The sequence below is a fragment of the Parasteatoda tepidariorum genome, chromosome 4 (assembly GCF_982258835.1).
Source record: "Parasteatoda tepidariorum strain Cologne lab strain chromosome 4, Ptep-v5.0, whole genome shotgun sequence".
NCBI classification, from domain to species: domain Eukaryota; kingdom Metazoa; phylum Arthropoda; class Arachnida; order Araneae; family Theridiidae; genus Parasteatoda; species Parasteatoda tepidariorum.
Window position 1 is genome coordinate 119,435,601 of NC_141758.1, and position 27,593 is coordinate 119,463,193.

A 27,593-nucleotide genomic window follows, 5' to 3' on the forward strand; every position below is an offset into this window, starting at 1 on the left:
TCTCATTCAAATTTTTTCATTCATCAATATTTAACAACTATTAAGCCAATAATATTTTATCTTTGATTATGAATTAGGGCTTACGTCAAAATTAACGGTCGCCACAGGATGGCTAACTACTACAAATAGTGATTAAAACTTTAATTGCCAGTTGCCACCTTTTATTAAAAATGTGAAACGTGCACTTTATTATTGTTTTTTTTTTGTTAAATAAATATGGAATTAATATGAATATTTCATAACACTTAGGAAATTATTTTATTTCACACTTGTTTTTTTAAATTTTTCTGCATTTTTCAATTGTAATATTTACCATATTTTGAGAGATGCTTTAAAAGAAATGCCTGATATTATTATTTATTGACAATTTTTAACCATTTAAAATTTTCTATTTTTGAAAAAGTTTATACTGTTGAAAATGTTACAACTGACTGTTGCCAAAATTTCCTAATTTTGCCCTATACCATCTAAGAACTCCTGACTATTTTATGCGCATGGGCTTCAAGAATTAAAAATTAAATTGCCCTGTATATCCCATATTTGAAAAAAAAAAATTTAATAAAATTTTAATTTTGAAATTTTTTTTCATTCAGTTAGAAAATATAAGTCTAGGTATGTAAATATATTAGACTAGATAGTTCAATAAGAATACCATAAACCTAGGATTTATCTGAGTGAGGAATACCACCTAGGATTCAATCAGGATACAATAAAATATCAATTAAGGGTGCTTCAAATTGTTAGCTAAAATTTGCAAGATACTGCTGTGGTTTATTATTTTAATGAATGAATGTGAACATCGTCAAGCTTTTAACTTTGTTTAAGTTATTCTAATTTTATGTTCTTTGGATAATTCTAGGTGGTGCTGTTGCAGCACAACAGCATTTTGATCCCAAATTTTTCAAACGATCCCGATCTCAATGTGGCCTGGAAGCGACCATTCAGTTTGCTTTTCACTCTAATTGGGAAACTGTAGCAACGCTTTTCACTTACATGTGAGCAGAAACATTGCCCCTACAGCCTGGGAATACTCAGTTATTTTCCTGAGACCACTTCACCTTCCGATTACCAGTCTCTGTTACCTCTTTACAAGTAAGTTCCCATTGTGAATGCCTCATAAATTTATAGATTAAATGTTTGTTAATGCAGTGTGCTATGTACGGTGTGCAATATAAAGAAGCAAGTACCTTAATTACATTTGATCTAACGGTTGGATTTTCATGCTCTAAGGAGCTATCTTAATTAAACCATTAAAATAATCTCAATGAGGCTATCTAATTAAGATAGCATCTGAGTAAATGAAGATTCAATTATTAAGTAAAAAAATATTGAAGTGTTTGCTTTCTTTATATTGTTACTTTAGGAATGCTGCAAATATTGGTCTAAGTTCCTTAAAAAGAAAGTAAAAATTACAAGTGAGTTCCTATTGTGGATCCTTCATAAATTTATAGATTAAATGCGCTTGTTAAATAGTGTGTTATATACCATGTGCAAAATAAAGAAGCGAGCACCTTTATAATTTTTCATGCACTAAGATGTTATCTTAATAATTCTATTAATTTAGCATCTTAGCACATGAAGATAAAATCATTAGGCCAAAAGATATAGAAGTGGTCATTTTTTTTTTATTTTGCACACTATGCTTTTGCTTTTTGTATGAATCTACTAATATTATTTTAAGTTCTTGAGAAGAAGAAAAATGAAGAGTATTTAGTTAAGCGTTTAATCGCGAAATTCAAACTTGTGGTTTCATACATATTAAGTCGTAGAACCACGGTGGATAGAGCGTTCGTCTTCCAACGAGGTTTCGAATCCCAGCTATATCTGGTCGAAGCGAATTCCGCATCCAGGTTGCACTGAACACAGTGCTGACGTAAAACACCCTGAGAGGTTGACGGATCATGGGTCCCCTTGCCGCCAGGCTGACCCTGGTAGATTGTCATGGTTTTCCTTTCCACGTAACACAAATGCGGGTTAGATCCATCAAAAAGTCTTCCACAAAGGAAAATTTCTCCCAATACTTGATCCAGGAGTTCCCCCTTCTTCTGGACTGGATTCCAAATTACAAGGCTATGGAGTTTAACATTTGTAGTCATAAACCCGAAAAATTGGGCCGGCTGTTCAACGATGGTTATAAATATTAAGTCGTACATTTTGAGAAACTTGCATTGGCCATAACTTTTCCTGGTGGGACAGCTAACGATACGTTTTGTTAAAGCACCATATGCTCGAATAATTTTGTGAAGTCAGCATATGTTTTGAGATTCTTTCTAGATTAAAAGTTTGCATAAACTTGTTTTAGCTATATTTTTTTCTAGGTGGGATAACTAAAAATTTTGTGGTGACAACAGTTTCCCAGAACTTTTGGCAAAAATTTACAGTTTTCTTGTACTAAATTAGCTAAAACATGTTTTGGCCATACTTTTATTGATGGGTGGGAGAACAAAACTTTCGGTTAATATAGCGATTTCCTACAATGAATTTATTATTTAATCCAACAAGGTTGGCAGCTTATTATAAACTATAACAAAATAAATTTCTAACATGGGAATGGTAACTATCGAATATGTCAACGGTCATCTATGAAAAGGTACCCCAACATAGAATCGAGTTAATATGTCTTATATATACTAGTGAATATTTATTGGAATTTTGTAGTGATAGACATACTACACTGTGTTAACAAATTTGTACAATATACTGACATTTGGAGGCTAAATTCTAGCTTGTGATTTTCAGAACATAAGTTAGCAATAACTTGTTTTGCACAGCTGGCAAACTTAGGTTGTCGTAGAATTGTCATGGTGCTCATGTAATCTAATTCTTAGAGTATTTGTTTCGAAACATATAAATTATGCAGGCATTATGGTGGTGAATATTAATTATGCGGTGAATATTAATTATGCAATACTAAATTTATTAATAATTGTTTTACAAAAAAAAATCTTTTGAAGTAATAATAATTTCATATGAAATCTAATTGTTTTCCGTGCGGTTTACAAAATTGATTGTTTTTATGGGGAGCTTAAGTTACGTCATAGAATTAATCGGTATTTTGTAATAGAATACATCATAGTTATAGAAAAAATTTCAACTTAATGCTGCGTCAATTTTCTGGTTTTTGAAAATATAACCAAATTTTCTAAGCTTATTTTTTCTGACAGACTTTGAAGATGGTAATGAGCAATGCTTATGAAACATACTAAATTTCCCCTCATTTTTATAGACTAGGTAGGATAATGAAAATTTTTATAGTGCCAACAGTTTCCTGCGACTTTTAGCAAAATTTTACAGTTTTCTTGTACTAAATTAGGTAAAACTTGTTTTGGCCATACTTTTATTTATAAGTGGGCGAACAAAACTTTTTGTTAGTATAATGATTTCCTACAAGGAATTTATTATTTAATCAAACTAGATTGGCAGCTTATAAGAAACTATAACGAAATAAATTTCATTTGCCTATTTGCTGGTTAACTTCACTCAAAACTAATTTAAAATAAGTTCAACAAAATAAATTATTCCATAACCTCTCTATTAGTGTAAAAAAGTGATATTCTTGCATATATAATTAAATGTCTTAGCTTTTCAGTGTCTTTTATTATAAAAATTTTAGGAGGCCTTGTAACTGTATAAATAGATATTAAGCAATAAAGTGAAATTAATTAACAGTTTCAGTATACAACAATTAAACTCTGGAAATATTATAAAAGTCTTGAAATCACGTAACACGAGGTATTTGACAAGTCTGTTCAAAATCATAGAAGACGCTTTTCTGTCCTTTGACAGAATTTCCGATTACGACAGAGACTGAATATGAACTTAAAAAGCCTGAAATCTAAAACTAAATTGTTGAAAAAATTATATACTGGGTTGCTTGTACTAACAACCTTTACTATAGGGCTTTATAGTAGCCTTGTCAAAAGTAAAAATAAAATAACTTAATGAATTGGGAGATGCAAATTATGCTTAATTGGGAGATAATTTAGTTTTTGGTGAATAAAGAAATGCATAATCAAACTTCTTCGAATTTCTTGCGAAGACAGAAAAATAAAAACAACAAAACCAGCTTGATTGTCTGATAAAAGTTTGAAATATTCACAAAAATCACGTTTCAACTCGTTCCCATTTTCTTTGGCAATCAAACTGGTTTAGATGCTTTTAACCTTGCTTTCCTTTTGAAAGTGATTCGCTGAACTTGAATAATGCATTTAAATTCTTTCTTTACTAAACTATTTATTGACGAGCACTAATTCGTTATTTTTTTTTACTTCAATGTTGACAAAGGTTTCAAAATATATATTAAGAGTGGCTATTACAGAATACCTTTCAAAATTGCTTAACAAACAATTACGCATACATTTCAATAACCATTACCCTTGATATATATGGTTTCCTATAATTCTTCCTAAAGTTTAAACAAAATAGTATATAGCATTAACATAACTATTTTTTCAGATAAGAGAAGAAATCCATCAAAATTGAAGTTGGTACTTACTGAAAAATCAAAACATGTTTGAATGCCGTCGGAAAGAATGAGTAGTTTGAGTGTGATTTGGAAACTCCTCCTAGTTCAATCAGGTACTGGTTTTGATATTTTTCATCTTACTTTTGATTCGACAGTTTTTATCGCATGTTTTCTTTCTTCCTCTCATAAATAATGTGACTCCACTAATATGCATACATATTTACTTAATCAATATTATGGGTGGTGACTATGAAAAACTACAGTGCAACAATCTTCTAAGCTTACAACTCTTTTATAAAAAATGCTTTGCTGCTTTAGTATTTAAATAAAAGAATAATTAACTAATGTATTTTATTAGTTTTGCAGTTTATTTATTTTTTATTATATATATATATATATATATATATATATATATATATATATATATATATATATATATATATATATATATATATATATATATATATATATATATATATATATATATATATATATATATTGTAAAAAAATAAACAATTCCATTCTTCAATTATTTAATAATTTTATTCCAATAACTTCAACTTAAAAATCTAAAGATAATAAATAAATTTTGAAAAACAGGTAGAATAATTTTTTAAAGAATATTTCGTCCTTCCGAGTAACAATTCACTTTCTACATAAAACATAAAATTTGTTCTTTTTAATATTTGTAGAAAATTGGTGAATTTTTGCAGTAGCCTTCCATATGCTAGATTGCATCAAATAAAATATAAAAATTAATGCCTTACGTTTTAACTAATATTAAAAAATGTAATAAAGATTCAGAGCATTTGTGTGATTCGAGTAAATTTTCAGATTATTAACAAAAAACAATAATAGAATATTCATTTCGTTGTAACAAAAATGATAAATTTGCAAAACAATTTAAAACAAATCATGTTATTTGCTCTTAGATAGTTCACATATGATTATTTATGCATTAGGATAAATTTAGGATTATGATTTATGGTATATTGGCACTAGTATATGCATATCTTACTAATGACGCCAGTTCTTAGCTCGCAACTTTTTTATTCTTCAAAAATATTCTATATATCCTCCTATAATGTTAAAAAAATATTCAGAACGGTATAAGCATTTTAGTGTTTTTTATACCGTAAAATAACTGTTAACATAATTACAAGCTATTACAATTGACAAGTAAAACAACATAAAAGAATTTAAGTAAATATTGTAGAAGAAGGAGTATATACAGCCTAATTTTAAAAATACGTGTATAATTATTTTATTCATATATCAAAGATGAAAAAAAATGAAAGAAACTTGTAACTTCAAGTACTGGCTTCTTTTTCTTAATTCATGTATTATTAATCGAAAATTAATATCCTAAAGCAATCATACCTAGCTGCGCTGTAAAAAATTTCGAGCTATGTTGCGCCTAACATTGGTATTCATTTGCTGGCTACATAAATTCGTGTTCAGTTTTACTATATATTAGTGCTCTTACTAGCTCCAGACAACGAGAGAAGGTTGCACCAAACATGGGTATTTTGAAAGAACCTAATATAAAATAAAGAGACGAATATATAAATAAATTTTATATAAATAAAATTATAATTTAATTATTTAAATTTATGAAAATTTCAAAACACTATTTTTATTTTAAATGTGTCATTTAAGATACATATATATAAATAAACACATCTAAAATTAAAAGTTTTTTTTTTAATTTTTATGGATTTAAGTAATTAAATTATAATTTGATTTATGTGAATTTGACTTAAATTATCGTCTCTTTTTTTATAATAATTTAATAATGATGCTAACCTTTTCTGCTTTTTTAGAGCTTTCAAAATATTGTCTTTCATATAAAAAAAAATTTTCTTTCTTCAAAATAATTTATTTAAAATTAAAATCATTTTTTTTCAATTCATTCGTCAAAGAACCAAAAGATGCTATAGAGTTAGTACCACTAATGTTTTAAAGAGAATTTTAATTTTAGGCTCATTCAAATTCTTATTAATGTATTTTGAAATTATTTAAAAATGAAAATATTACTTTCACATGTAAAGATTTATATTAAAAAGATATTGGATAGGTCATTCTCTAATTAAGGAAACATTTCAATATTAAATATATTGGCGTATGGAAATAATAAATTTGAAGTAAATTAAGAAATTTTAAAAATAATGACATGGAAATATTAACAAAAAATATACAGATCTAGATCGATATTCAAACATAATTTATTCATTTACAATCACTTTGATGTTTGTATACATACACAGAATGTAATAATTTTAATGCAAAATCTTGAAATTTAAATATATTATAATTTTTATACAAATCACAGCATTCATCAAAAAAATACATAATATTCACTCAAAAATATGATAGATTGTATGTTTTTGTTACTAAGAGAGTGCATTCAATTCAAACTTATTTTTAATTTACAGTAATTTTTAAAAAAAAATTATGTTACCTCAATGTTTACAGTTTTAAAATTTGGGATCATCAAAAAATAGTTTTCAATATTTTAACAAGATATTAAATTTCTTGATATACTCTGCCTCATATGAATTAAAGTTTACAATATAACTAAATCACTTTTTTACAAACATAATTTACTACTTGATAAAAAGATTAAAATTTCACTCAGTTTGGAAAAAAATTACTGTCATTTTTTTACATATTAGTAAGTGATGGTGAGTATTTGATAAAAAGCAATATTTTTATAACATATTCATTATTATATATTTTTCTGGCGCTATTACTTGTACTACATCACATTTTTCAGTCGATTGTAAGAAAAACACCAAGATTTAAAAAGATTACAAACAAATTAAACTTTGGAGCCTTTTCACAAAATAATGTTTTTCCAAACACAGGTTCTTCATTCTCAGAACTTGAAACTATATACATTCCTTGTTTGTAAGTTGTTCTTGAAACTAGTACCTTAGAAGTTTGAAAAAACTGTTTATAACCTTCTAGAATTCTGGTAATTTCGGAAGAGTAAATAGTTTTATTGTTTAATAGTTTAATAGTTTTATTGGCTTAGTGCTGGTTATGATAATATTTTTTCCTAAACTTCTTTCTTTATTAAAAGCATTCAAGTTGTTGGCGCCTTTGTGCTAATGAAAGAAGATTAAAAATAATGTAATTTATGGCAATAAAATGTATAGGAATTGAAGTAATTTCACAGACGAAGCAAGATTTTAACCCTTATATTTTTAAAACAGGGAAAGATCAATCAAATCAAGCCATATTTTAATTACTTTTTTTAAACCACAATATTTAAAAAAAATTGAGAAATTGTCGTTCTTATGCAGAAAAGATTTTAAGCATTTCACAATCTGAAGCATTTTTTCGAGACCAACTATTTACAACTATTACATATTAAGGCTCCTTTCACCAACAAAGATCCTGAAAAGGAAAGTTTTGATATTAATGTAATTATTATTATTTTATTATTAATATTATTGAATTTAAAATATTATTTTTTTTTTGTTGTTAAAATGAGCCAAGGCATCCAAGTAGAATTTCACCTCAAGAGAAATTTTGAATTGAATTTCATGCAGAGCGACCCCTCAAAATATTTTCAGAAGGTACTGTCAACTGTTAAAACATTAAATGAACAGTATGATCATCACTTCCATAGATCAAAGAGTTCGAGTTGAGTCTAAGATTGCGGGATATGGTTGCTGATAAACACACAAGCAGTATGTGGATGGGATTAAAACTGCACATGTTTCTGAAGATTGTCTTATTAACTAAAGTTCTTTTGTTTTATAGAAGCAAATATAATTCAGAATAAAAAAAATGCTATTATAATTAAAATAAAACTTTTTTTAAAAAAATTATTTAAAAAAAACAACTTTAAATATTATAAAGAATACATATGACCTTTTTCATGATCAATTGTAACGCTCGATTTTATGTTTATGTTGTCTTTTCCCTGGCTCACAAAACGCAAAGGTAGGCTAAATTAATATACATAAATCTACAAAAATAAGATCGTGTTTCTCAGATACTTATCCCTTTAAAGAAAGCGAGAAAACTTTCTTTTTCGCAGTACCTATATTAAAGCTTCCCAGCATAGATGCCCTATATATTCGTACATTTAATACCTATTAAAATTGCTTCAATTCCCAAGAGTGTCTATAATTAAATACACAGCATCATTGGTGTCAATAATAATATGGCAGTTCTTTACATTTCTCCTAAACTAATTAGTGGCATTTCTCTATTTTGCTTAATAGTTCTTAAATATATACCTTATTGTTTTAAATTTTTAATTAGTTCTTTTTACCAAAATTAAGTTGCATTGGCTCCAATTATATTTCTTTACGCTTCTCTCAAACGAGTTAGTTCAATTTTTCCATTAATTTTTCATTTTAGTACTACACTTATTTTTTTTATTTAAATTTTTACAGATTACCAAAATTAAGCATAATTGGATTCGATAATAATATGACTATTTTTCACCGTTCCCTTAAAAGAACCTCTTCATTTTGTTTCTAAGGACATAATTTTTGCTTCAATAAAAACCTACTACAAAGTGCATCATTAGTGTCAGTAATACAGTGGCAATTTTTTATGCTTGTCCTATATAAATTAGTACTATATCTCCATTAGTTGTTCTTTTCATTACATAACTTAATATTTTTATTTCTATTACTAATTATTTTAAATTATTTAGTTTCATAGATTCAAGTTTTAAAATCACAGCTTTAAATAAAATAAACATGAATTAAATTTAAAGATTGTAGTTTTTTATTTAAGGTTTGAGAAAAACTTAATTGGACCATGCCTTTTCTAACACTGTCATTGGAAGTAAAATTTAAACGTTTTTGGAAAAAAGTAATCCAAAAATTATTTTGACTGTTACTCTTTTTTACAGTTGGTTAACTAACAAAACTTTTTGTTTCGATTCCATATAAACTAATATTATCTATGATTAATAATATTAGATTTCGCATTTTCTGATATTATTTTGCGTCGCATTTCATTTTTGGAGTAAGCAAGGGGAAGGTTTAGACGGTAGTAGAATAATTCGGCCATATAATTTTACTTGATTCCTTGTATTCTTAAGAAAGAGAAAAACATGGAACAATAGTTTTATAATGTCATTCCACGTATTATTTACATAACAGTACAGAAATACTATATAAAATTATTTTACCAAATTCTGCTGCCATCAATTTTTCTCCCTCTTATTCCAAAGTATACTTTGTGACCAGTTGGTTTTTTGGAATAAATATTTCAGATTTAATAAAGAAATAATACTTGAGCTGCTAAATTTTTGTTGTTATTTTTTCTATCTTTTATGCAATGGGTTGTTTGATTAATTTTATATCATTAATAATTTTCAAGTGTTTATTTTTAATTTTAAATGAATTAATATTTTTTTCAAATGAATTAACTTAATCTATCTTGGCAGTTTTACTAATTCTTGTCACCTCTCATTTTGCTCTAGCCATTTGTAATTTCACAATTATCATGCATTGTTCCAATTTTGAAATTATATGATAAAAACCAAACTATATTATTAAAATTAAATTTACATTTGAATTGAGGGAAAATTTTAACCACCAAAAAAAGTTTTTTTTTCCTAAAATCCTAAGAATCCTAAAACAAAATTTTTAAATTCCCATTTTTTGCAATAATTGACACAAAAAAGAACATACTTCAAAAATATTCAGATTACTCACTTCTACAAATATTTCTTCCACTTCTTTTTTCACTGAAATTAAATGGAGAAATACTTAAGTAACTTTATTCTTTCAATATCTGCAATTTTACTTAACAAAATACCTGAATCCCAAATGAAACGTAAAATTTTTCTAGGGTGTGAAACCAGGAAAGTATCTAATATTATAAAAATAGCAGGGCTCGAAAAAACTCAGAAATTTTACCCGTCCCCGAGGACGGCTTGTCCATTAATGCACCCATCCTCCGTTAAAACTAACCCGTCGCTTTTAAATAAATAAAAATATAATTTTCTCCTATTTATTACAAACATTTATATAAATTGCACAATGAATTAGTCGTTACTAGGATTACATTATACAGTAATAAAAGAAATACTAGGTTACTAATAGTAACCTAGTATTTCTTTTATAAAATAATTTAAATGACAAGGGTCAAGTTATCCGAGGGTACTGCGTTTTTTAAATGAATCAAATATGACGTTTGCCAGTTCCACAATCAAGCCAATGATTTACAGAGGTTTCTGAACAGAAATCTGAAAGGGGTTTTCCATTTATAGATGTTCATAATTGCTTTTAAAGCTTCTTGTTTAGGACCAGTACGTATTGTGTTTTTTTTTTTTTTTTTTTGTAAGTTTATTGCTGCAAAGCCCCTTTCAACCGCTGCAGTACTCCCAGACAGAGAAAACATCAATATATGAGCAGTATGTTGCTGTATTGTGGGTCATTTTGCTGCCTTGTAACTTACAAGACTCTTGTAAGATAATAAAAATTTAAAATGTATCACGAACATTAACGGGAAAATGGCCGTCTGCGCGGACGTCGGATACGAGAAATTCGTTGTCCGCGGAGAATTTTTGACCGTCGAGGACGGGCTGTTTTTCGAGTCCTGAAAAATAGCCAGTAATTTAAATGCAAAAATAACTTTACATGGGCACATCAGACATTTTCTACAATTCCATAATTATTTAGAGGTGCTACATACTGAACCAACAATCTTAGCCAAATAAATTACATAACGTTTTAATTTTAAAACCGAAAAATAGGAGTAGTTATTATGTTTTATCAAATGTAAATTTGCACAAACATATAATTGCATAGGAGAATAGACGGAAAAATATTTAATTTCTTACATCATCTTTTAAAAGCTACCATTAGTATGAATTATCAAAATTTATCTACAGTCAATTAATCTTTTGAGAACATTTCTATAATAAAATAGATTTTTGTTTAAGACAATTCCATTTCCCGTGTTTCGCTATTTATAGATAATACATTAAGAACATAAATAGATTTAAGAAAAAGTTGGTGTAACGTGTAAGCATTTTAAAACAGAGCTTTTTATAAAAATAAAGTTAAAAAAAGTAATAATCAGAGGCTGGATTCAAGTCTCTGATATTGATGAATTAGCCATAGAAAAAATTAGCCACATAAAAACTTTGTTTTCGCAAAGAATATTAAAGACCTTACAGATTAAAATTTAAACAAGCTTCTTTTCTCGATTCGTTTAAATTTTTTGTATTTACACATTAACGCTCTTCAGTTAAATTTTAAATATTAAGCCAAAGAAATTTTTACTATTATCATTATTTTACTATCACTTTTGATAAAAAAAATATATATGGGTGATTCTTTTTGAACATGACAATTCGAACCAAAAAATCTTCAAAATAATCTAAAATTTTTTGTATATTTCTTTAGTTACACTTATTAATATCTTACAGACAGCAGTGTAGTTCATTGACATTTGCTCGTGAAAAAAAATAAAATCGAAATTCACCAAATCTTGTATGCCAGGAAAATGACATATTAGCTTAGAAGTTTAAAAAACTGTCATTTTAACTTAATAGTAAGTAACTCAACTTAAGCCTTTATGTTAGATGAACCATAAATTGCTTAAATTAGTTATTTTTATCCATTGTAGAAAGAATCAAAAAAAATTTTGTTGCTGATATGTACCGAATAAAATTGTGTATAATAATCAATCATTAAATAAATAAATAACTTTGATTACATCCAAGCATTTTACAATCATACATAAACATGGTATTAGGTTTATATTTGCTTTCCCTCCTTACAATATTAGCAGTTAAAGAAAATTTATGGTAACACTTCAATGTCCTGGCATTCATAAGCCAGGATAATGACAAATTCACCATTTTATAGCATATAACTTTACTTTAATTTAATATTTTGGCCTAAGACATTTATATTCTGTAGAAAACAGCAGGATTTTTTAAAATAACTCAGATAAATCTATGTAGTTTGTTATTTATGATTTCAAGAAAACAGGAAAATAACACAAAAACCTACTCACCTCGAAAAATCTTTTGAAATATATTTTAAACCAGAAAATTGGTTCTTTATTCATGCAACAAGACATGTTTGTATAGGAAGGTATCTAATCAATCTATTAACATAAGATATTGATTGCTGGCTCTATCTATTTTGGTTATAAACCACTAAATAAAAGTAGCCAGAAAAATGACAGATTTTCTTGGGACAAACAAATTATTGACAGAAAAAATTATTTTAAACGAAGTTTTTGTAAATAGTACCCTCTGAGTATATTCTAGAAACGCTTACATCGGTTGAGATAAAAAAAAATTATATATTGAAAAATGTATGGGAAGTTTTGAAGCTAGTTATTATTGAAAACATTGTTTGTGACATGCCAGAAAAATGATATTTTGAAGTTCAATTAAATTTTTTAATTATACAAAACAGTCATTGCTAGCGCAGAGTAATTCTAAAATGCTAACAGCGATGCTATTTATTAATTTTTTTAAAAAAAAGTTCTATTAGTATAATAGTATTAGATCTTGGAGCAAGGGACAGTGAATTGTCATATTTCGTGAGAATCACCCTTATATACATAAATGCTAGTACAATGCTAGTAGTGTAAATATACTCCTTAGCTAGAGTTAATGTTTAATGACAATGTTAAAATAAAACTGAGTTTGACATGTTGAAAATTTAAAAGTAACCAAATTTTAAATATATCTGTTTTCATAATACCTCAGCAGCACTAAAACAAATTCCAAGCATTGTATTTTATTAAGTTTTATTAACGAACATATCTTATCTGTCAACTACCATTATATAAAATTCTGAAGATTTATGACGAAGTTCAGAATAAATTACACACTACAGTAGTTAAGAATTAAAAAAAAGATTACGACAAACATTATTTCACAACATAATTTTTTTAATGAAAATAAACTTTAATATAAAAATAAACATCACTCAATTATTAAAGCAATACGTTCTGACCGTCATTGTTTATTATGACATAGATAAGCTATATTTAAAATACAAGTCAAAAACACATACTTGTTATTAAAAGAAATAATTTTTATTCTTTAATATAAAAAGTAACAATTGGACTATGTGCTTTTATTTTACTAAAGTGATAAATTTTTATTTTCCTATTTTCCGAGAAAATTTTCCGAGAAAAAATTTTCCCTGTTGAATATTTGTACAGTTTTATTCCATCAATGCAAGTTATTGTTTACTTGCAAATATATTTTCAAGCAATAAACCAAGGAATCCTGAAATGCTTTTTTGAAGGATTTTATAAAATGATCAGCAACAGTGAATATTGTGTATATTCACTGTTGTTTTACAAAGTATAGGGATGAATCACACAGGCATGCGCCTTTCTTCAAACTTCTACACAACAACCAATAAGACTACTTTAATCTACGAGAGACTTAAAGTGCACCTTGTTGCAAATGCACACCAGTTGTTTTGTTTTTTGTCAGGATCATACTTACGGCCCCCAGTCTTCTACCAAAGTGTGTTATTTTCGACTTGCAGTGTCCGGCAGTGCATCTCAAAATTGAATTATTCTTTTCTGGTAGATTAGCTTGTAAACCCAGCAGACGAAGCTAAAATTATACGAGAAAAAAAGTATAACTTTTCATAGAAAACTCTTAATTTAAGACTATTAAGCACTTAATATTTATTTAAAACTTTGATTATTTAATTTGAAAGTGTTTTTTAAGACATTGTGATATCTTTTACAATATAATTCAATGGGTAGAACTCAGAATTACTAAGCATGCAATTTGTCTCACGTATTGTCCTGCATCCTCCCTGCATTAACCCATCAAATTATTTCGGTTTTCATTCCCGACCGCTAAAGTATTTAATAAATTTTTCGGGTAATTTTTGAACTGGAAACAGAGATAAATAAAAAAAAATATTTATATTTATTATAGTAGTTTTTATAGCTGTAAAAACATGTTATGAAAAGATATTAAATATATACTTTTTCTCACAGGGTCTGTAACAAGAGTCAAATCTGTGGAAAAATTTGAATTCAATAAGAAGTGATGAGAAATTAAAGATTTACTTATGTAATCAGGAAATGACATAACCTCTGATTCCTGTCCAACCCTGGTCCAGAAATATATAGATCAAGTCCATCGCCCTAAGAGCACCACTAGTCCACCATCCTTCACAACAATTAATAGCATAAGCAGAAGGACAGGTCTTTTCCCTGTCGACAAATTTCAAACGTTTAATGTAGTCGCTTTGTAACCTAGCTAATGCAGTATGTTCTGCAGATCATCAAATGGCAGAAACAATTTCCATCGTACCTATTGTTACTAAAATTGTTATAAAGTATATTTGATATAACTAATATTTATATAATATTTAATGCTAATAGGGCTAAGCCAGTTATGTAATTAAAAGATTATTTTGTGTGTGTGTCATTTTTACAACCGAAGAAAAAAAATTTTTAGCTGAGGAAGAAATAATTGGTGGAGACACTCGCTGACTGAATATTCTTTTAGCAAAAGAATTTAATATTTGTCATCACGAATGGACTAAGAGACAGGGGCTCCTGCGTTATGGAGCCTATTCAGTCAGATTACTTTGTGCAAAACAATTTTAAATCTATTTTTTATTACAAATTTATTTCCAATTTATATTGAATTCCTTAAAAACTTAGTCAATTTAATTACAACAAAATCTTTTCACCACCATCTCATTTAAATATGCTCATCTCATAGCACACGTCACGCTACCGATGTTAAACTCACGGACGGCCAAAGACATGAACAGCAATTATCATATTATAGAAGCATCTAACACTAAGTAACCCTCATTCGTAAATTTAAAAGCAATAGGCTGCTAGATTATTGATCTAATATAATAAAATTCAGCACCATTCAGTAAGTTAATATGTCGACAGGGTCATTCTAATCGACAGTATCATTTCTTAGACATAGCCATTTCATCGACATAGTCAGATAAAAAGGTTATGTAAAAAATTTTACAGCAATAAATTTAGCTTCCTCCCCCCCTAAAATAGTGTCTCGTTATTCGTTAAATTCATCGTTATATTTTTATTTTACTTTTAATTCTAAAAATGTCTTATTTTATTAATTTGTTATTAAATAATTTGATTACTAACGTCATACTATGTCAAATACAGAGCGTCTCCATTATAACTAATTTTGAAGTGCATCGAACTCTAATTCTTTTAATTAGTTTTTTTATACTTCTGATACAGATTTTCTCCATTATAACTACTTTGCAAGTGCATCGAACGCAAATTTTTTAAATTAGTTTTTTCATTCTTTGTATCAAAAGTAAACTTTGATACATCAAACGTTAACGATTAAACGCTTCTCAACTACCTATCAATTAATTTAAAAAACGAACTTCTTTTAGTGCAATTGCAACAATACACAGCAATAAAGAATTTTACTTTAGTATAAAAATTAAATAGCATTTTTCTAATGAATAATAAAAATATCTATATATATATATATTTCTCTTACACGGAAACAAAAAAAGCCTCATTACAACTCCCCGAATGGCAACCCCCCTAGAAAATCGACCAATGATTGCCGCTAACAATGTCACATGCCAAATCTAACTGAGATGGCTCAGCATATAGCGCTTTTAAAAACGGAAACTGAAATAACCAGAGCGAGCAGAAGTGAGTAGTCTTCGTCGATAGATCTCTATATTTTAGAATTTTGTCGAAAGCGCTTTTTTTCGAATATTACGAAACTATAGCCAAAATTTTAACCTTTTTAAAGAGATATCAGTTTTAGAAATTTTATCTTCAGATTTTGTACTATAGCACATTTCACTACTATAGCACATTGTACTATAGCACATAGTACAATTAGAGATAAAGGGTTTAAGTAGTAACTAAACTAACTGGATAGAATTATTAATCTAGTCTTAAGTCAATAAAGGATAACTAAAGTGGATTTCTAAAAAATTCTAGTATGTAACTCTTGAGGCAGAAGTTTCAAGTTCCTTAACTCGAATTGCTAATTGACGATACTCTAGAAGCGATTAAGTATCTTCAGCAGGCACCTGACAACGGTTGGTTAAAGTTTTTTTTTTATCCCTTATGCAGATTACGATATATATACAAAAACCGAAATATACACATAGATTGATAAAAGTAACTTTTTCTTAATTTCACAATCAAATCAATATATTTTATTAACATTCAATCTATAATTATGAAAACTTATACATCTTGATTCTATTATGCAGAATGTTCCGTAATCTACATCCTCATATATAATTTTAGAATCATCTTTAATCATCATCTTAAGTTTTAAAAAAATATATAAATTAGCAGCCCGCAAACTACCAATTAAGAGCGGGGAAGGGTTCAAAATATTCCGTCACTTTTATTTTTGATAATTATAAAATTCTGTTTGTTGCGTTACTTTTTAACAATTTTAAAGTTAATTAAACAACATTTTAAATTTCTTATTTTTCAATTTTTTTTTCACTGGCCCTTAAGTTTTTATTCAATTTGTTATTATACGAAAATTGAAACATATTCAAACCTTAGGTTAGCACATTAAGAAAAACTTATTTAAATTACGTCAAGGACAATTTTACCACGTTTATATAAACTTGCCTTCGTGTATGTCTGTCCGGGTGGAATTTTGCAATCGATTTTAAACTAACTTCCCGACTAGCCACAAACTTCAAATTTGGCGCATAGTTCAGAATTGGATGACAATGCATGAAAATGAAGAGAAAAAAGACATACAAAGTAAAACAAAATTAAATAGAAAAAAAATCATTTTCGAGATTGTCTTTTGTTGTCGATTTCATTATTTCAAATTAGTATTACATGTCAGGTGAAAAGATTTTTATTGTCGGAGTATTTTTATTGGCTGAAAAATCACGTGGTAGGATCCAGTTTTTCCTCATTCATTTCCAGATCGTTTTGGTTGTCATCAGCATAAAACTAATGAAAGTCGTAAAGGTATTGTTTTTCTATAAAGATTTTCAGATCCCTAATTTAAAATGAAAGTTCTATTATTTTAGTAGTGGTCTTGTAGTAGTCTTGACTACTCTTGACTAAGAAAAATAATCTAAATAAAAATATATATTTTTAAAAACCACGATTTTTGTAGTGAAGAATAATAATTAAAAAGTAATAATTTAAAAAATATAAAATAAAAATTAAAACAATTATAATTTAAAATAAAAAAATTCGAAATAAAAAACAAAATTTTTAAAAACCACGTTTTTGTAGTGGAGAATAATAATTAAAAAAAAATTGAAAAACGAAAAACGTGGGGCGAATGAAATATATAACAGAACATATACGCATATATAAACACATTTTCTATACACATTTACACATGCACAGCTACATACATATGCATATACACAAACATATTCCACATCTACATTCAGATACAATTACAATTACAGATATACATACACATATTCTCAAGAGCACATATACATACCCTAATATAACATTACTGTTATGTATTTCAAGCGCCCCACGATTTTCGGTTTTCAAATTTTTCTTTAATTATTATTCTCTACTACAAAAACGTGGTTTTTAAAAATATTGTTTTTTATTTCGAATTTTTTTATTCCTACATTGTACTTAGGAAAAGAAAAATTTGTGCAACTTTCTCTTTGTCAGCAGCGAAAATGTTTTACAATTCATTGTCAATAACGAAATATGTGAACACAACGCTACATGTATTTAAGATCAACAATGACGCAAAATAGATTAAACCGTTTTTAATATTCTTAAAGCACTGATGCTTCACACGACGCAGCGAGGAATACTAATAAAGCATCTAACTTCTTTGATTGTTGATGAAAGTGCTTTTTTGCGACCTCTAAGCAACTGACTTTAAAGTTTTTATAGAAAAGTTGGCGCTCAACTGTTAAGGCATTTATGTCGAATTCTGGATAAGAAATTAAGCATTCCAATTTTTCTACCTTTAGCAGTTAGCACAACATTTTCCAACAAAAATTGTTCTTTAACACTTGGTTGATCTAAAATTCGATTTTTAACCCACTTATTGCTGTATCAATCATGTGATTAAATTAACGGCGATAATGTTCCTCACATTAATTATATCCATGTGAAAAAGCAGGTTCACTGTATCTTTTAGGGGGTTTTGGCCTTGTAAGTGATAATTCTTACAATTCGTTATGTTCTCTTGTTGCAATACATTCTTCTAAAACTTTTCTTCAGTTCGCAGATCTACCAATCCACTAATCATAGCTTCAAAAAGTTTACATAAACCTGACAATGTGTTTTTTTTAAACCTTGAAATGATTTGCTGATGGTCTCTAGCATTTCGATTATTTCTACTCCCATGATCAATCCTAAATAGGTCGTTTCATTTTGGAAAGTGCTAGTAAGCCAACTGCCCCGTCGTAATTTTTCGACATTACCTCTTCTAAGGTTTTCAGGATTATATATTTTTAAGAGCTTAATTGATGCCAATAAATCCATCACATCGGACACAATGGCTTTATTCTACCTGCATTGATAACAGGACATTGCGTCCAATCTTCTTGAATGAAAGTAAATATTGATTTCACCTTAGGATCTTTTTAAACATTGATTTAGATTTGGCTTATCTTCACTGCAAACTCTCAAGAGTTCCATGTAGTTTTCTTCATTATTGGCATGGCCTCTGATTGCTAATCCTTGTCTTGTGAGATATTTTAGGCTGCTGATAATGGTTAACAGTGATCCAGAAGCAATTTTTTGACACTCGGTATTTATCGTAGAAAGTTGCTTCTCTATGAGAACCTTTAAACCTGCTGTAACGTATCATCAATATCTAAAAACTGAAGCTAACCAGATTTTTTTTCAAAGTGCTTATTTTTTTTTATCTTGGTATGACTATTTTTTTTTTAATCCAAACAATATACTTAACATTTTTAAGCTTCACATAATTAGATTCTACTCAATCTTGTTAATATTTGTATGCATAAAAAAATAACATATTTAAGAACACTAGCACTTTTCTCTACAAACAAATTCGCTTAACACCTATGTTTCATTTTCAATATAATCATTTTTAAACACTTTCTTAAATTAAACTTAACTGGTTCAATTTCAAAAACTTCAATACATTTTTATTTTATATTTTCACTTTAATTAGAGCTTTAATTCAAACTTTAATAGCAACTACTTTCTTTACGAGTTAGTTTTTTAAAATAAATAAATCATACATATGAATAAGGAAATAAGACTAATCTGTATCAATATCAATAAGAAAAACAAACATTATTTACATATTCCTCCCCATCAATTAACTTTTGTCTAATTCAAATCAAGAACTTAAAGATACTCTACTGAGACAATCTGCATTCTTGTTCTTAGTACCAGCTCTATGCACAATTTTAAAATTAAACGGTTGTAATGCTAAAGCCCAACGCATAAGTCTGGCATTTGAAGTAGCATTTGTTTTAAGCCAGGTTAGCGGGTGATGATCAGTCTGAATAGTAAACTTTTGCCCATCTAAATAGTGTCGTAATTTTTTGATGGCAAAAATTATACTGGCGCATTCTTTTTCCGTAGTACAATATTTTTTTTTGGACTCATTAACATTTTTACTCAGATATACTAGTTGTGTTAATACCACACCCATACCAATTTCCGAAGCATCTGTTTGCAAGATAAATTCCTTTTCATAGTTGGGAGAGAAGAGTATAGGTTGGCTCGTTAATTTTTCTTTTAGTTTCTCAAAGGCTTCTTCGCATTCAATCGTCCAGGTAATTTCTCCCTTTTTTGTTTTGCCTTTTAAAGTGTCTGTTAATGGTGTAACCAGAACAGAGAACATTGGTATATATCGACTGTAATAGCCCGCTAGTCCCAAAAATGCTCTGATCTCAGTTTTGGTCTTAGGTACAGGAAATTCGGCAACTGCTCGTGTTTTTATATCAGAGGGTTTTCTATAGCCTTGTCCTACAATATGTCCTAGATAAAGAACATGATCTTGTGCAAAACGGCATTTTGAAGGTTTCATTGTAAGTTCTGCTTCTTTGATTCGCTGCAATACACAATTAAGATGTTCTAAATGAAGATCCCAGGTATCTGAGAAAATTGCTATATCATCAAGGTATGGCACTGCAAATTCTTCTAAACCCTTTAGTAGTCGTGCCATTAATTTGCTAAAAAAATAAGGGGCATTCTTCAACCCAAATGGAAGTTGTAATGGCCCATAAGTTCCGAAACTGGTAGCAAAAGTAGCTAATCTTTGAGCGTTTGGACTAAGCTTAATTTGCCAATATCCCTTGGCGAAATCTAAAAGACTGATAAATTTTGCCTTGGCTACCTCTTCAACTCGGTCTTCTATGTTCGGAAGTGGGAAATATTGTGTTACCGTTATTTCGTTGAGACGACGGTAATCAATGCAGGGTCTTGGATCTTTATTTGGTGCTTCTACTAGGATCATAGGAGAAGTATAATCACCCATACAGCAAATTTCGTCCTAAAGACATCCCAAAACATTCCGAACACTCCTGGAACAGTCATATCCGTAAAGTGTCAGAAGAAAGAATTTCGTAGGATGTCACAAATAGACAGCAATATGACAGGCCTTTCAAAGGAGTGTTTTAGGAGTCTTGTAGGATCATCGTTCAGCGCATGCGTGTTAACTTCAACTTTGCCGTTAATGTTATTTCTTTTATCCAGTGACAAGAGCAATTCTGCTAGTGAAATCTAAACAATAAGATATTTATAAGCTCAAATATCTTATTAGTTTCTTTTTTGTTTATCTTTCTTTTTTTATAATCTATTTATATATTTGATTTATAAGTGTACTTGAATCCCGTCATTATCTTTAATATCTCATTTGCAATGTTTACATACATTACTAAATGTTTAAATGCGTGGTTTATTTAATTTTTCATAATTATTGAGGAAGTTTTACTTTTATTATTTCGTGAGGCAAATTTTTATCTGTTCTGATAACTCATTCTTTCTATTATTTTTGTTTTCTTCCTTTAAGTTCAACTTGTTATTTGGCATGTTTTTTTGGTAACCCTAAATTAATCATTTCTTCTAATTACAAATGAAATGACATTTAAATTATTTCAATGTTGCTATTCATCTTCATTATTTAGTATATTGTTATTTTACCATTTTTTACAAAGTTTTGTCCATAAATTGTCTATGAATGGTGTTTTCAATATAAATGTAAACAATAACAATCTCCAACTCAATACTTGCTACTGCTTATTCTGCTAGGCTATATTTTCAAACTGATAATTTTGTTTTTAACAAAAGAAATAAATTATATAATTTTTAAGCTCAAATCTGTTGTATTTCATAAGATAGTAACGATAAGTAATTCTGGTGAGTAAGAAGTGAAAATTTGTTTTATTTCTTTAGAGATGCATTGCGAAAAAGGTGACATGGTTGCTAGATTTTGAATAACTCCCTTTTTTGGCAATCCTGATTTGGCCTCTTTCAATTTGTTTATTATTGTTTGTTCTTGTTGCAAGCTGTGCATCATCTTGCGTTAGTGTTAGCACCTTTAGCATTGTAAACACAAGTAATAAGTAATCAAATACCACGTTTGCAAGAATCACAATGTTCTCTTGCAAGTTCTCAAAACACAATGATCGCGTTGTGAGCCAAATGGCTTTAAAATACACCCAAAACAGTAACCTGGAAGTATAGGCGTATAGAGTGTGCCCTTGTGTAAAAAATGCGGTCCATAGGGATTTCTAAAATTAGAGATACTTAGCCAAGTAAATAACCAGGCAAAAGGGCTGCAGGTTTTTTTTTTTCGTCCTAGTCTGAGTAAATTGCAGCATTTGCTGCAATGAATTCAATTTTTCTCCTTATATGATTGTTCATAATCAATCTGTCTTAAAATTAATAAAAAGTTGCAAAGTTATCTAACTATTATATTAAATTTAATCAGGCTATCAATTTTAACTGCTGAAGATAATTACATTATTTTCACTATCTCAGTAATTCATATCTTTTTAAAAATAGTTCTTAAATTATATTAATATTAGTTAAGTTTATTATTTAAAAAAGAATCATATGGACGCGATCAAAATGTCTATATGTGTAACTAATTTTATACAGAATAGTGTCTACATTTTCTCATTTTAATGTCATTGTTTCAAAAGCAGTTATTAGAATTTCTCCTGCTTAATGCTTAGTTTCATGCTCACTACTTAGTATTTCAAGAAATACTTTTTTTTTTAAAAATATTGAAAAGTTAATAAAAGTATTGAAAAAAGTTATTGAATCTGTAAGGAGTTTATTTTCTTTTAAAAAGTTCTTGTAAATATATTTGTCATTATTCACCTCTTGCATTGTGAAGCTGGTTTAAATATATGTGTTTACATTTTAATTCTTAGTTTACTTTTATAGATATATTTTAGGTAGGTATCTTGTGTTTCATAATATGTATTTTTTGACGGGGTTAAAAAATATTCAATGATCTCTTAAGATAAAATATTTAGTGCTTTAAAAGGCATATAAAACTTACTTGTAGTTGATCTGCATATTTTCTCAATTATTAAATTTTTGTTAACATTTTTAACTGATAATTGTGGTTGAAACATTTAATTAGTATTTGCATATTTGTATTTTTACAAAAAAAAATTGTATGCTAAATTTTAGTATTGTCTTTTTCTTGATTCTCCAAGAGCTCGTTCTTTTACAAGGACAGATTTACGATAAACTATTTTCAGAATGAAATTTTGTTTTCTTTAAAATGAATGAAATTTTGTTTTATTAATTATATCATTTACATGTCAATTTGCTTTTTTAAAATATTTTTATTTGTATAATTTTTTTTTCTTTCTCATAGTCTGCTAGATTGCAAAGTCTTGATGGAACTGATTTTAAAGAACGTACAAGACAAGCTATTCGTCACATCATGCCTGATGATGTTGTTGAACTCTAAAGCTGGATGGGCAATAATGAAAAAAAAAGATTTTTTGGTTGCAGAGTGTCAGGTGCAATTATTGGTAATATTTAATCCCTGTTTATATATATATATATATATATATATATATATATATATATATATATATATATATATATATATATATATATATATATATATATTATTCCATTTGTAGTTTGACAGTATATAGTTAAAATTTGTGTTGCTAAAGTTGCCAAACTTTTTAATATACTATAAATTTAGTATTCCATGAATTTTCAATGAGTTTATAAATTTCAAACATTGGAATAATTTATGAGTGTGTTGTTTGAAATAATATTGTTATTAGTATCACCATCTTCTTTTCCAGTCATAGTAGAATGGTAATCATACGATACTTCAGTTATCCAACACTTTTTTTGGCTTTCACTTGTGTAAACTAATAGCTTTATCATTATTACAGTTGTTGTTACTAGATTATTCTTATAACAATGAATCAAACATGTATCAAATCATTTTATTTTTTGTGAACTAGTATTAAGTTACGTATGATGGGCAATTGAAAAAGCAGCTTAACAAGGTTACCCCATAATATTTTCCCTGAGAGTAACAGAAATCTGGGCTTCTACTAATTTAGTTTGAGATACCTTTTAAATAGGTTCTGAAATAATTTTATGTTTATTCATGAAAATACCTACTGGTTTGTTTATATTTTCTTTTTGTTATGTTTCAGAAGCTGTTTGCAGTGTTTTCACATACACTAAAGTAAATGAAGTTGGAAGCATTATTAGAGGCTGGTTGCGCCATGCTAAAGAAAGAAGAGTTTATTCTGTAAAAAAATTAAGGAAGTAATAGTGTAAATAAAAGTTTCACTTATGTGATTCTAATATTGTTTATTTTTTTCTATTCTCATATTTATTTGCGTACACTAAATTTATGCTGCAAAAAATAGATAAATCCTTAAAACAAGTTATTTTTAATATTTTCAAGATACTGATTTAAGTATGCCTTCAGCTAACAATTCTTCAGCAAAACATGGCAACAGCTGTTTTAGTTTGTATATAAAAACAGATAATTTTCTAATTTTATTTGTTTTTTTAAATTGCATCATTGACACAATAACTAAACAATAAAGTATGTGATCCATAAACATCTATTTTGAGTTTTTGATAAAATAGTCACAACTTCATTTACACTATTTATAATATAAAATGTTTTTTAGTAAATTTTGCAGAAGAATGTAATGAGAATTATTTTGCCAATTAACTAGTTTCAATTGATCATACGAGAAATTTAAATATTAATGCGAAGTTCTCAGTATTAGAGCAACATTAAAATGAAAATTATTCATTATTTTATTATAAGATATTTAATATATCTACTACATTAAACAATATGAGCAATAATGAAGCAATCATAAATTACAATGTACATATTTCTCAGATGTTCAATAAGTCTCATAATTTAATTTAATAAGAAATATTCTTTACAGAAAACTAACGCTAATTAGGAGACTTGTAACCTTCCTTGGTGTTCAAAGGGTACATTCAATTAGACTTTTTAATAATGGCCAAGTTTTTATTCCAAGCAATAGAAATGTGAAATCCAATTATCTTGCATATTTTTGTATTAAAATGATACATTATTCTTTTCTTTAGATACGTTTGTTTATTAACTGTTTTACTCCCTTTTCCTTTACTAATTTTCCTAAAAAAATAGTAGAGGAATAGCCCATTTTTCTGGAAAAATAGAGTGGTGTACAAATTAAAAACTATCACCTTTTTTTTCATTTAGAAAACATTTTTCTGACCTCTAATTCAGTAAATTTAAAAGAAAAACCTTATTTAAGTTGCTAAAATTAATAAAAATTTCAAAGATGAAATTTATTTCCAAAATAAGACACCCTCCTATTACTATCATACCATTTCCAACATGCATCCCACAAGTTACCTCAATCCTTACTAAAGAGGTCTTATTATGTCCTAATGCCATCCTAAAGCGTTCTAAAGGTATCCTGAAACTGTCCTAGTTATGACATCATTAAGATATCTGCAGGTGGGACATTCTAACACGCAGACGACATCCGTAGGACATTTAGCGCTAAATATAGGACTTCCTCTGGAAGTCACAGAATCCTAAAGATGACAACTTTAGGATGTCATAACGAAGTCAATGTGCTGTATGGGTTTCTCCGCTTTTTGTCAACTATCGCAGGTTCTTACGAATTCTTCCATCTCTTTATAGCATTTTGGCCAAAAACAATATCGCGCCAATCTATCTTTGGAATTGGTTACGCCAAGGTGTCCGGAAATACTTTCATGACATAACTTTAAAATTCGGCTTCTAAATTTCTCAGGTATAACTAAAAAAATTTTTTTCTTCTTCTAATCGTCCTTCTTGGCATTTAAAAAGAAGTTTTCTTGCAACCAGATAGCGATGTTTACTGTTTTGATTCTGAATAACTTCTTCCACAGTTTTAAAAACTGATTTTAACTCGGCACTTTCCTGTTGAGCTTTAACGAATTCATCATGATATACCTGTATTAAAGAAAGTTCATCAGAGTTGGCATTTAGAGTAGGTAATATCTCCTCCATTTCTGAACTGACGGCATCCGTTTCTAAAACTGGCTCGTCATCTTTTTCATCTAAAATAACTTGTTCGGAAGAGTTTTCGGTATCGTTCGAATTTTGTTGCTCATATTCTTCATTTTCTGCTTTTAAACGAGCTTGTGATCTGGTACTAACTGCGTTTAACTCTGAAATTTGCATTGGCGTCATTTGCAGATTTGGAAATCTAGCCGCTGTTCTTATATGCAGTTCACTTGATTCACGTTAAAATATCAAAAAATATATTTAAATAAAATAATAAAAAAAAGAAAAAATTTGAACTTCGACCCTCGCAGTGTTTCGAACCCATGAACGCCGGGACAACAAATCTGACTTGTCACGCAGATTTACCAATTGCGCCATGCTTCACATGCCTGCTTCGCGAATATTTAGCTTAAAACACCTTCTCCCGGAAAGTAGGCAAAACTTATTTTGGCCTATTGTGGGCCCACTAATTGGGGTATAAAAAAATCCTTCGGTATATATGTTCGATACATTAAACTAAAATTTAGGGCTGAGTTTGAAATTTATAGGTTAATATTCTAGGGAGTTACGGGGTCTGATGTGCGCGTGCCTTCTAACACGACTTTTGTCCCTTTTTCAGCCATTATTCGCTCTTTAACCAAGAAGAAAAGTTCTTTTTACATATAGAATACTTTATTCTCTTTAAAATATTGAAAAGAAGTCTAAAAAATAATAGAAACAAAAATAAATAAATAAATAAAATTATCCGAAATTTATCCGTTTATTAGCCATTATTCGCTATTTCCCAAAGAAAAAATAGTTTATTGTTATATGCAGAACACTTGATTCACGTTAAAATAGCAAAAAATATATTTAAAAAAAAATAATAAAAAAAAAGAAAAAATTTGAACGTCGACCCTCGCAGTGTTTCGAACCCATGAACGCCGGGACAACAAGTCTGACTTGCCACGCAGCTTTACCAATTGCGCCAGGCGTCACATGCCTGCTTCGCGAATATTTAGCTTAAAACACCTCCTCCCGGAAAGTAAACAAAACTTATTTTGGCCTATTGTGGGCCCACAAATTGGGGTATAAAAAAATCCTTCGGTATATATGTTCGATACATTAAATTCTAATATAGGGCGGAGTTTGAAATTTATAGGTTAATATTCTAGGGAGTTACTGGGTCTGATGTGCGCGTGCCTTCTAACACGACTTTTGTCCCTTTTTCAGCCATTATTCGCTCTTTAACCAAGAAGAAAAGTTCTTTTTACATATAGAATACTTTATTCTCTTTAAAATATTGAAAAGAATTCTAAAAAATAATAGACATAAAAATAAATAAAAATTATCCGAAATTTATCCGTTTATTAGCCATTATTCGCTATTTCCCAAAGAAAAAATAGTTTATTGTTATATGCAGAACACTTGATTCCCGTTAAAATAGCAAAAAATATATTTTAAAAAAAATAATAAAAAAAAAGAAAAAATTTGAACGTCGACCCTCGCAGTGTTTCGAACCCATGAACGCCGGGACAACAAGTCTGACTTGCCACGCAGCTTTACCAATTGCGCCATGCGTCACATGCCTGCTTCGCGAATATTTAGCTTAAAACACCTCCTCCCGGAAAGTAAACAAAACTTATTTTGGCCTATTGTGGGCCCACAAATTGGGGTATAAAAAAATCCTTC

At 28.5% G+C, this 27,593-nt stretch overlaps 1 long non-coding RNA gene and 1 pseudogene across 2 annotated transcripts in view; both read left to right on the forward strand.

Annotated features, from left to right (window-relative positions):
• The window catches only part of LOC147812647 (beta-ureidopropionase-like), a 117,791-nt pseudogene extending 100,160 nt beyond the window's left edge, over positions 1-17,631 (forward strand). Inside the window, exons 25-27 of the transcript XR_015433340.1 lie at positions 860-1,092; positions 4,456-4,578; positions 14,438-17,631. The product of XR_015433340.1 is annotated as a beta-ureidopropionase-like (transcript). The remainder of the gene's footprint in view (positions 1-859; positions 1,093-4,455; positions 4,579-14,437) is intronic.
• An 85-nt stretch (positions 17,632-17,716) lies between these two features.
• On the forward strand, positions 17,717-24,217 carry LOC147812648 (uncharacterized). The gene is made up of 2 exons (XR_015433342.1): positions 17,717-23,412; positions 24,064-24,217. It is a non-coding gene; the product is annotated as an uncharacterized LOC147812648 (long non-coding RNA).
• Positions 24,218-27,593: the final 3,376 nt, after the last annotated feature.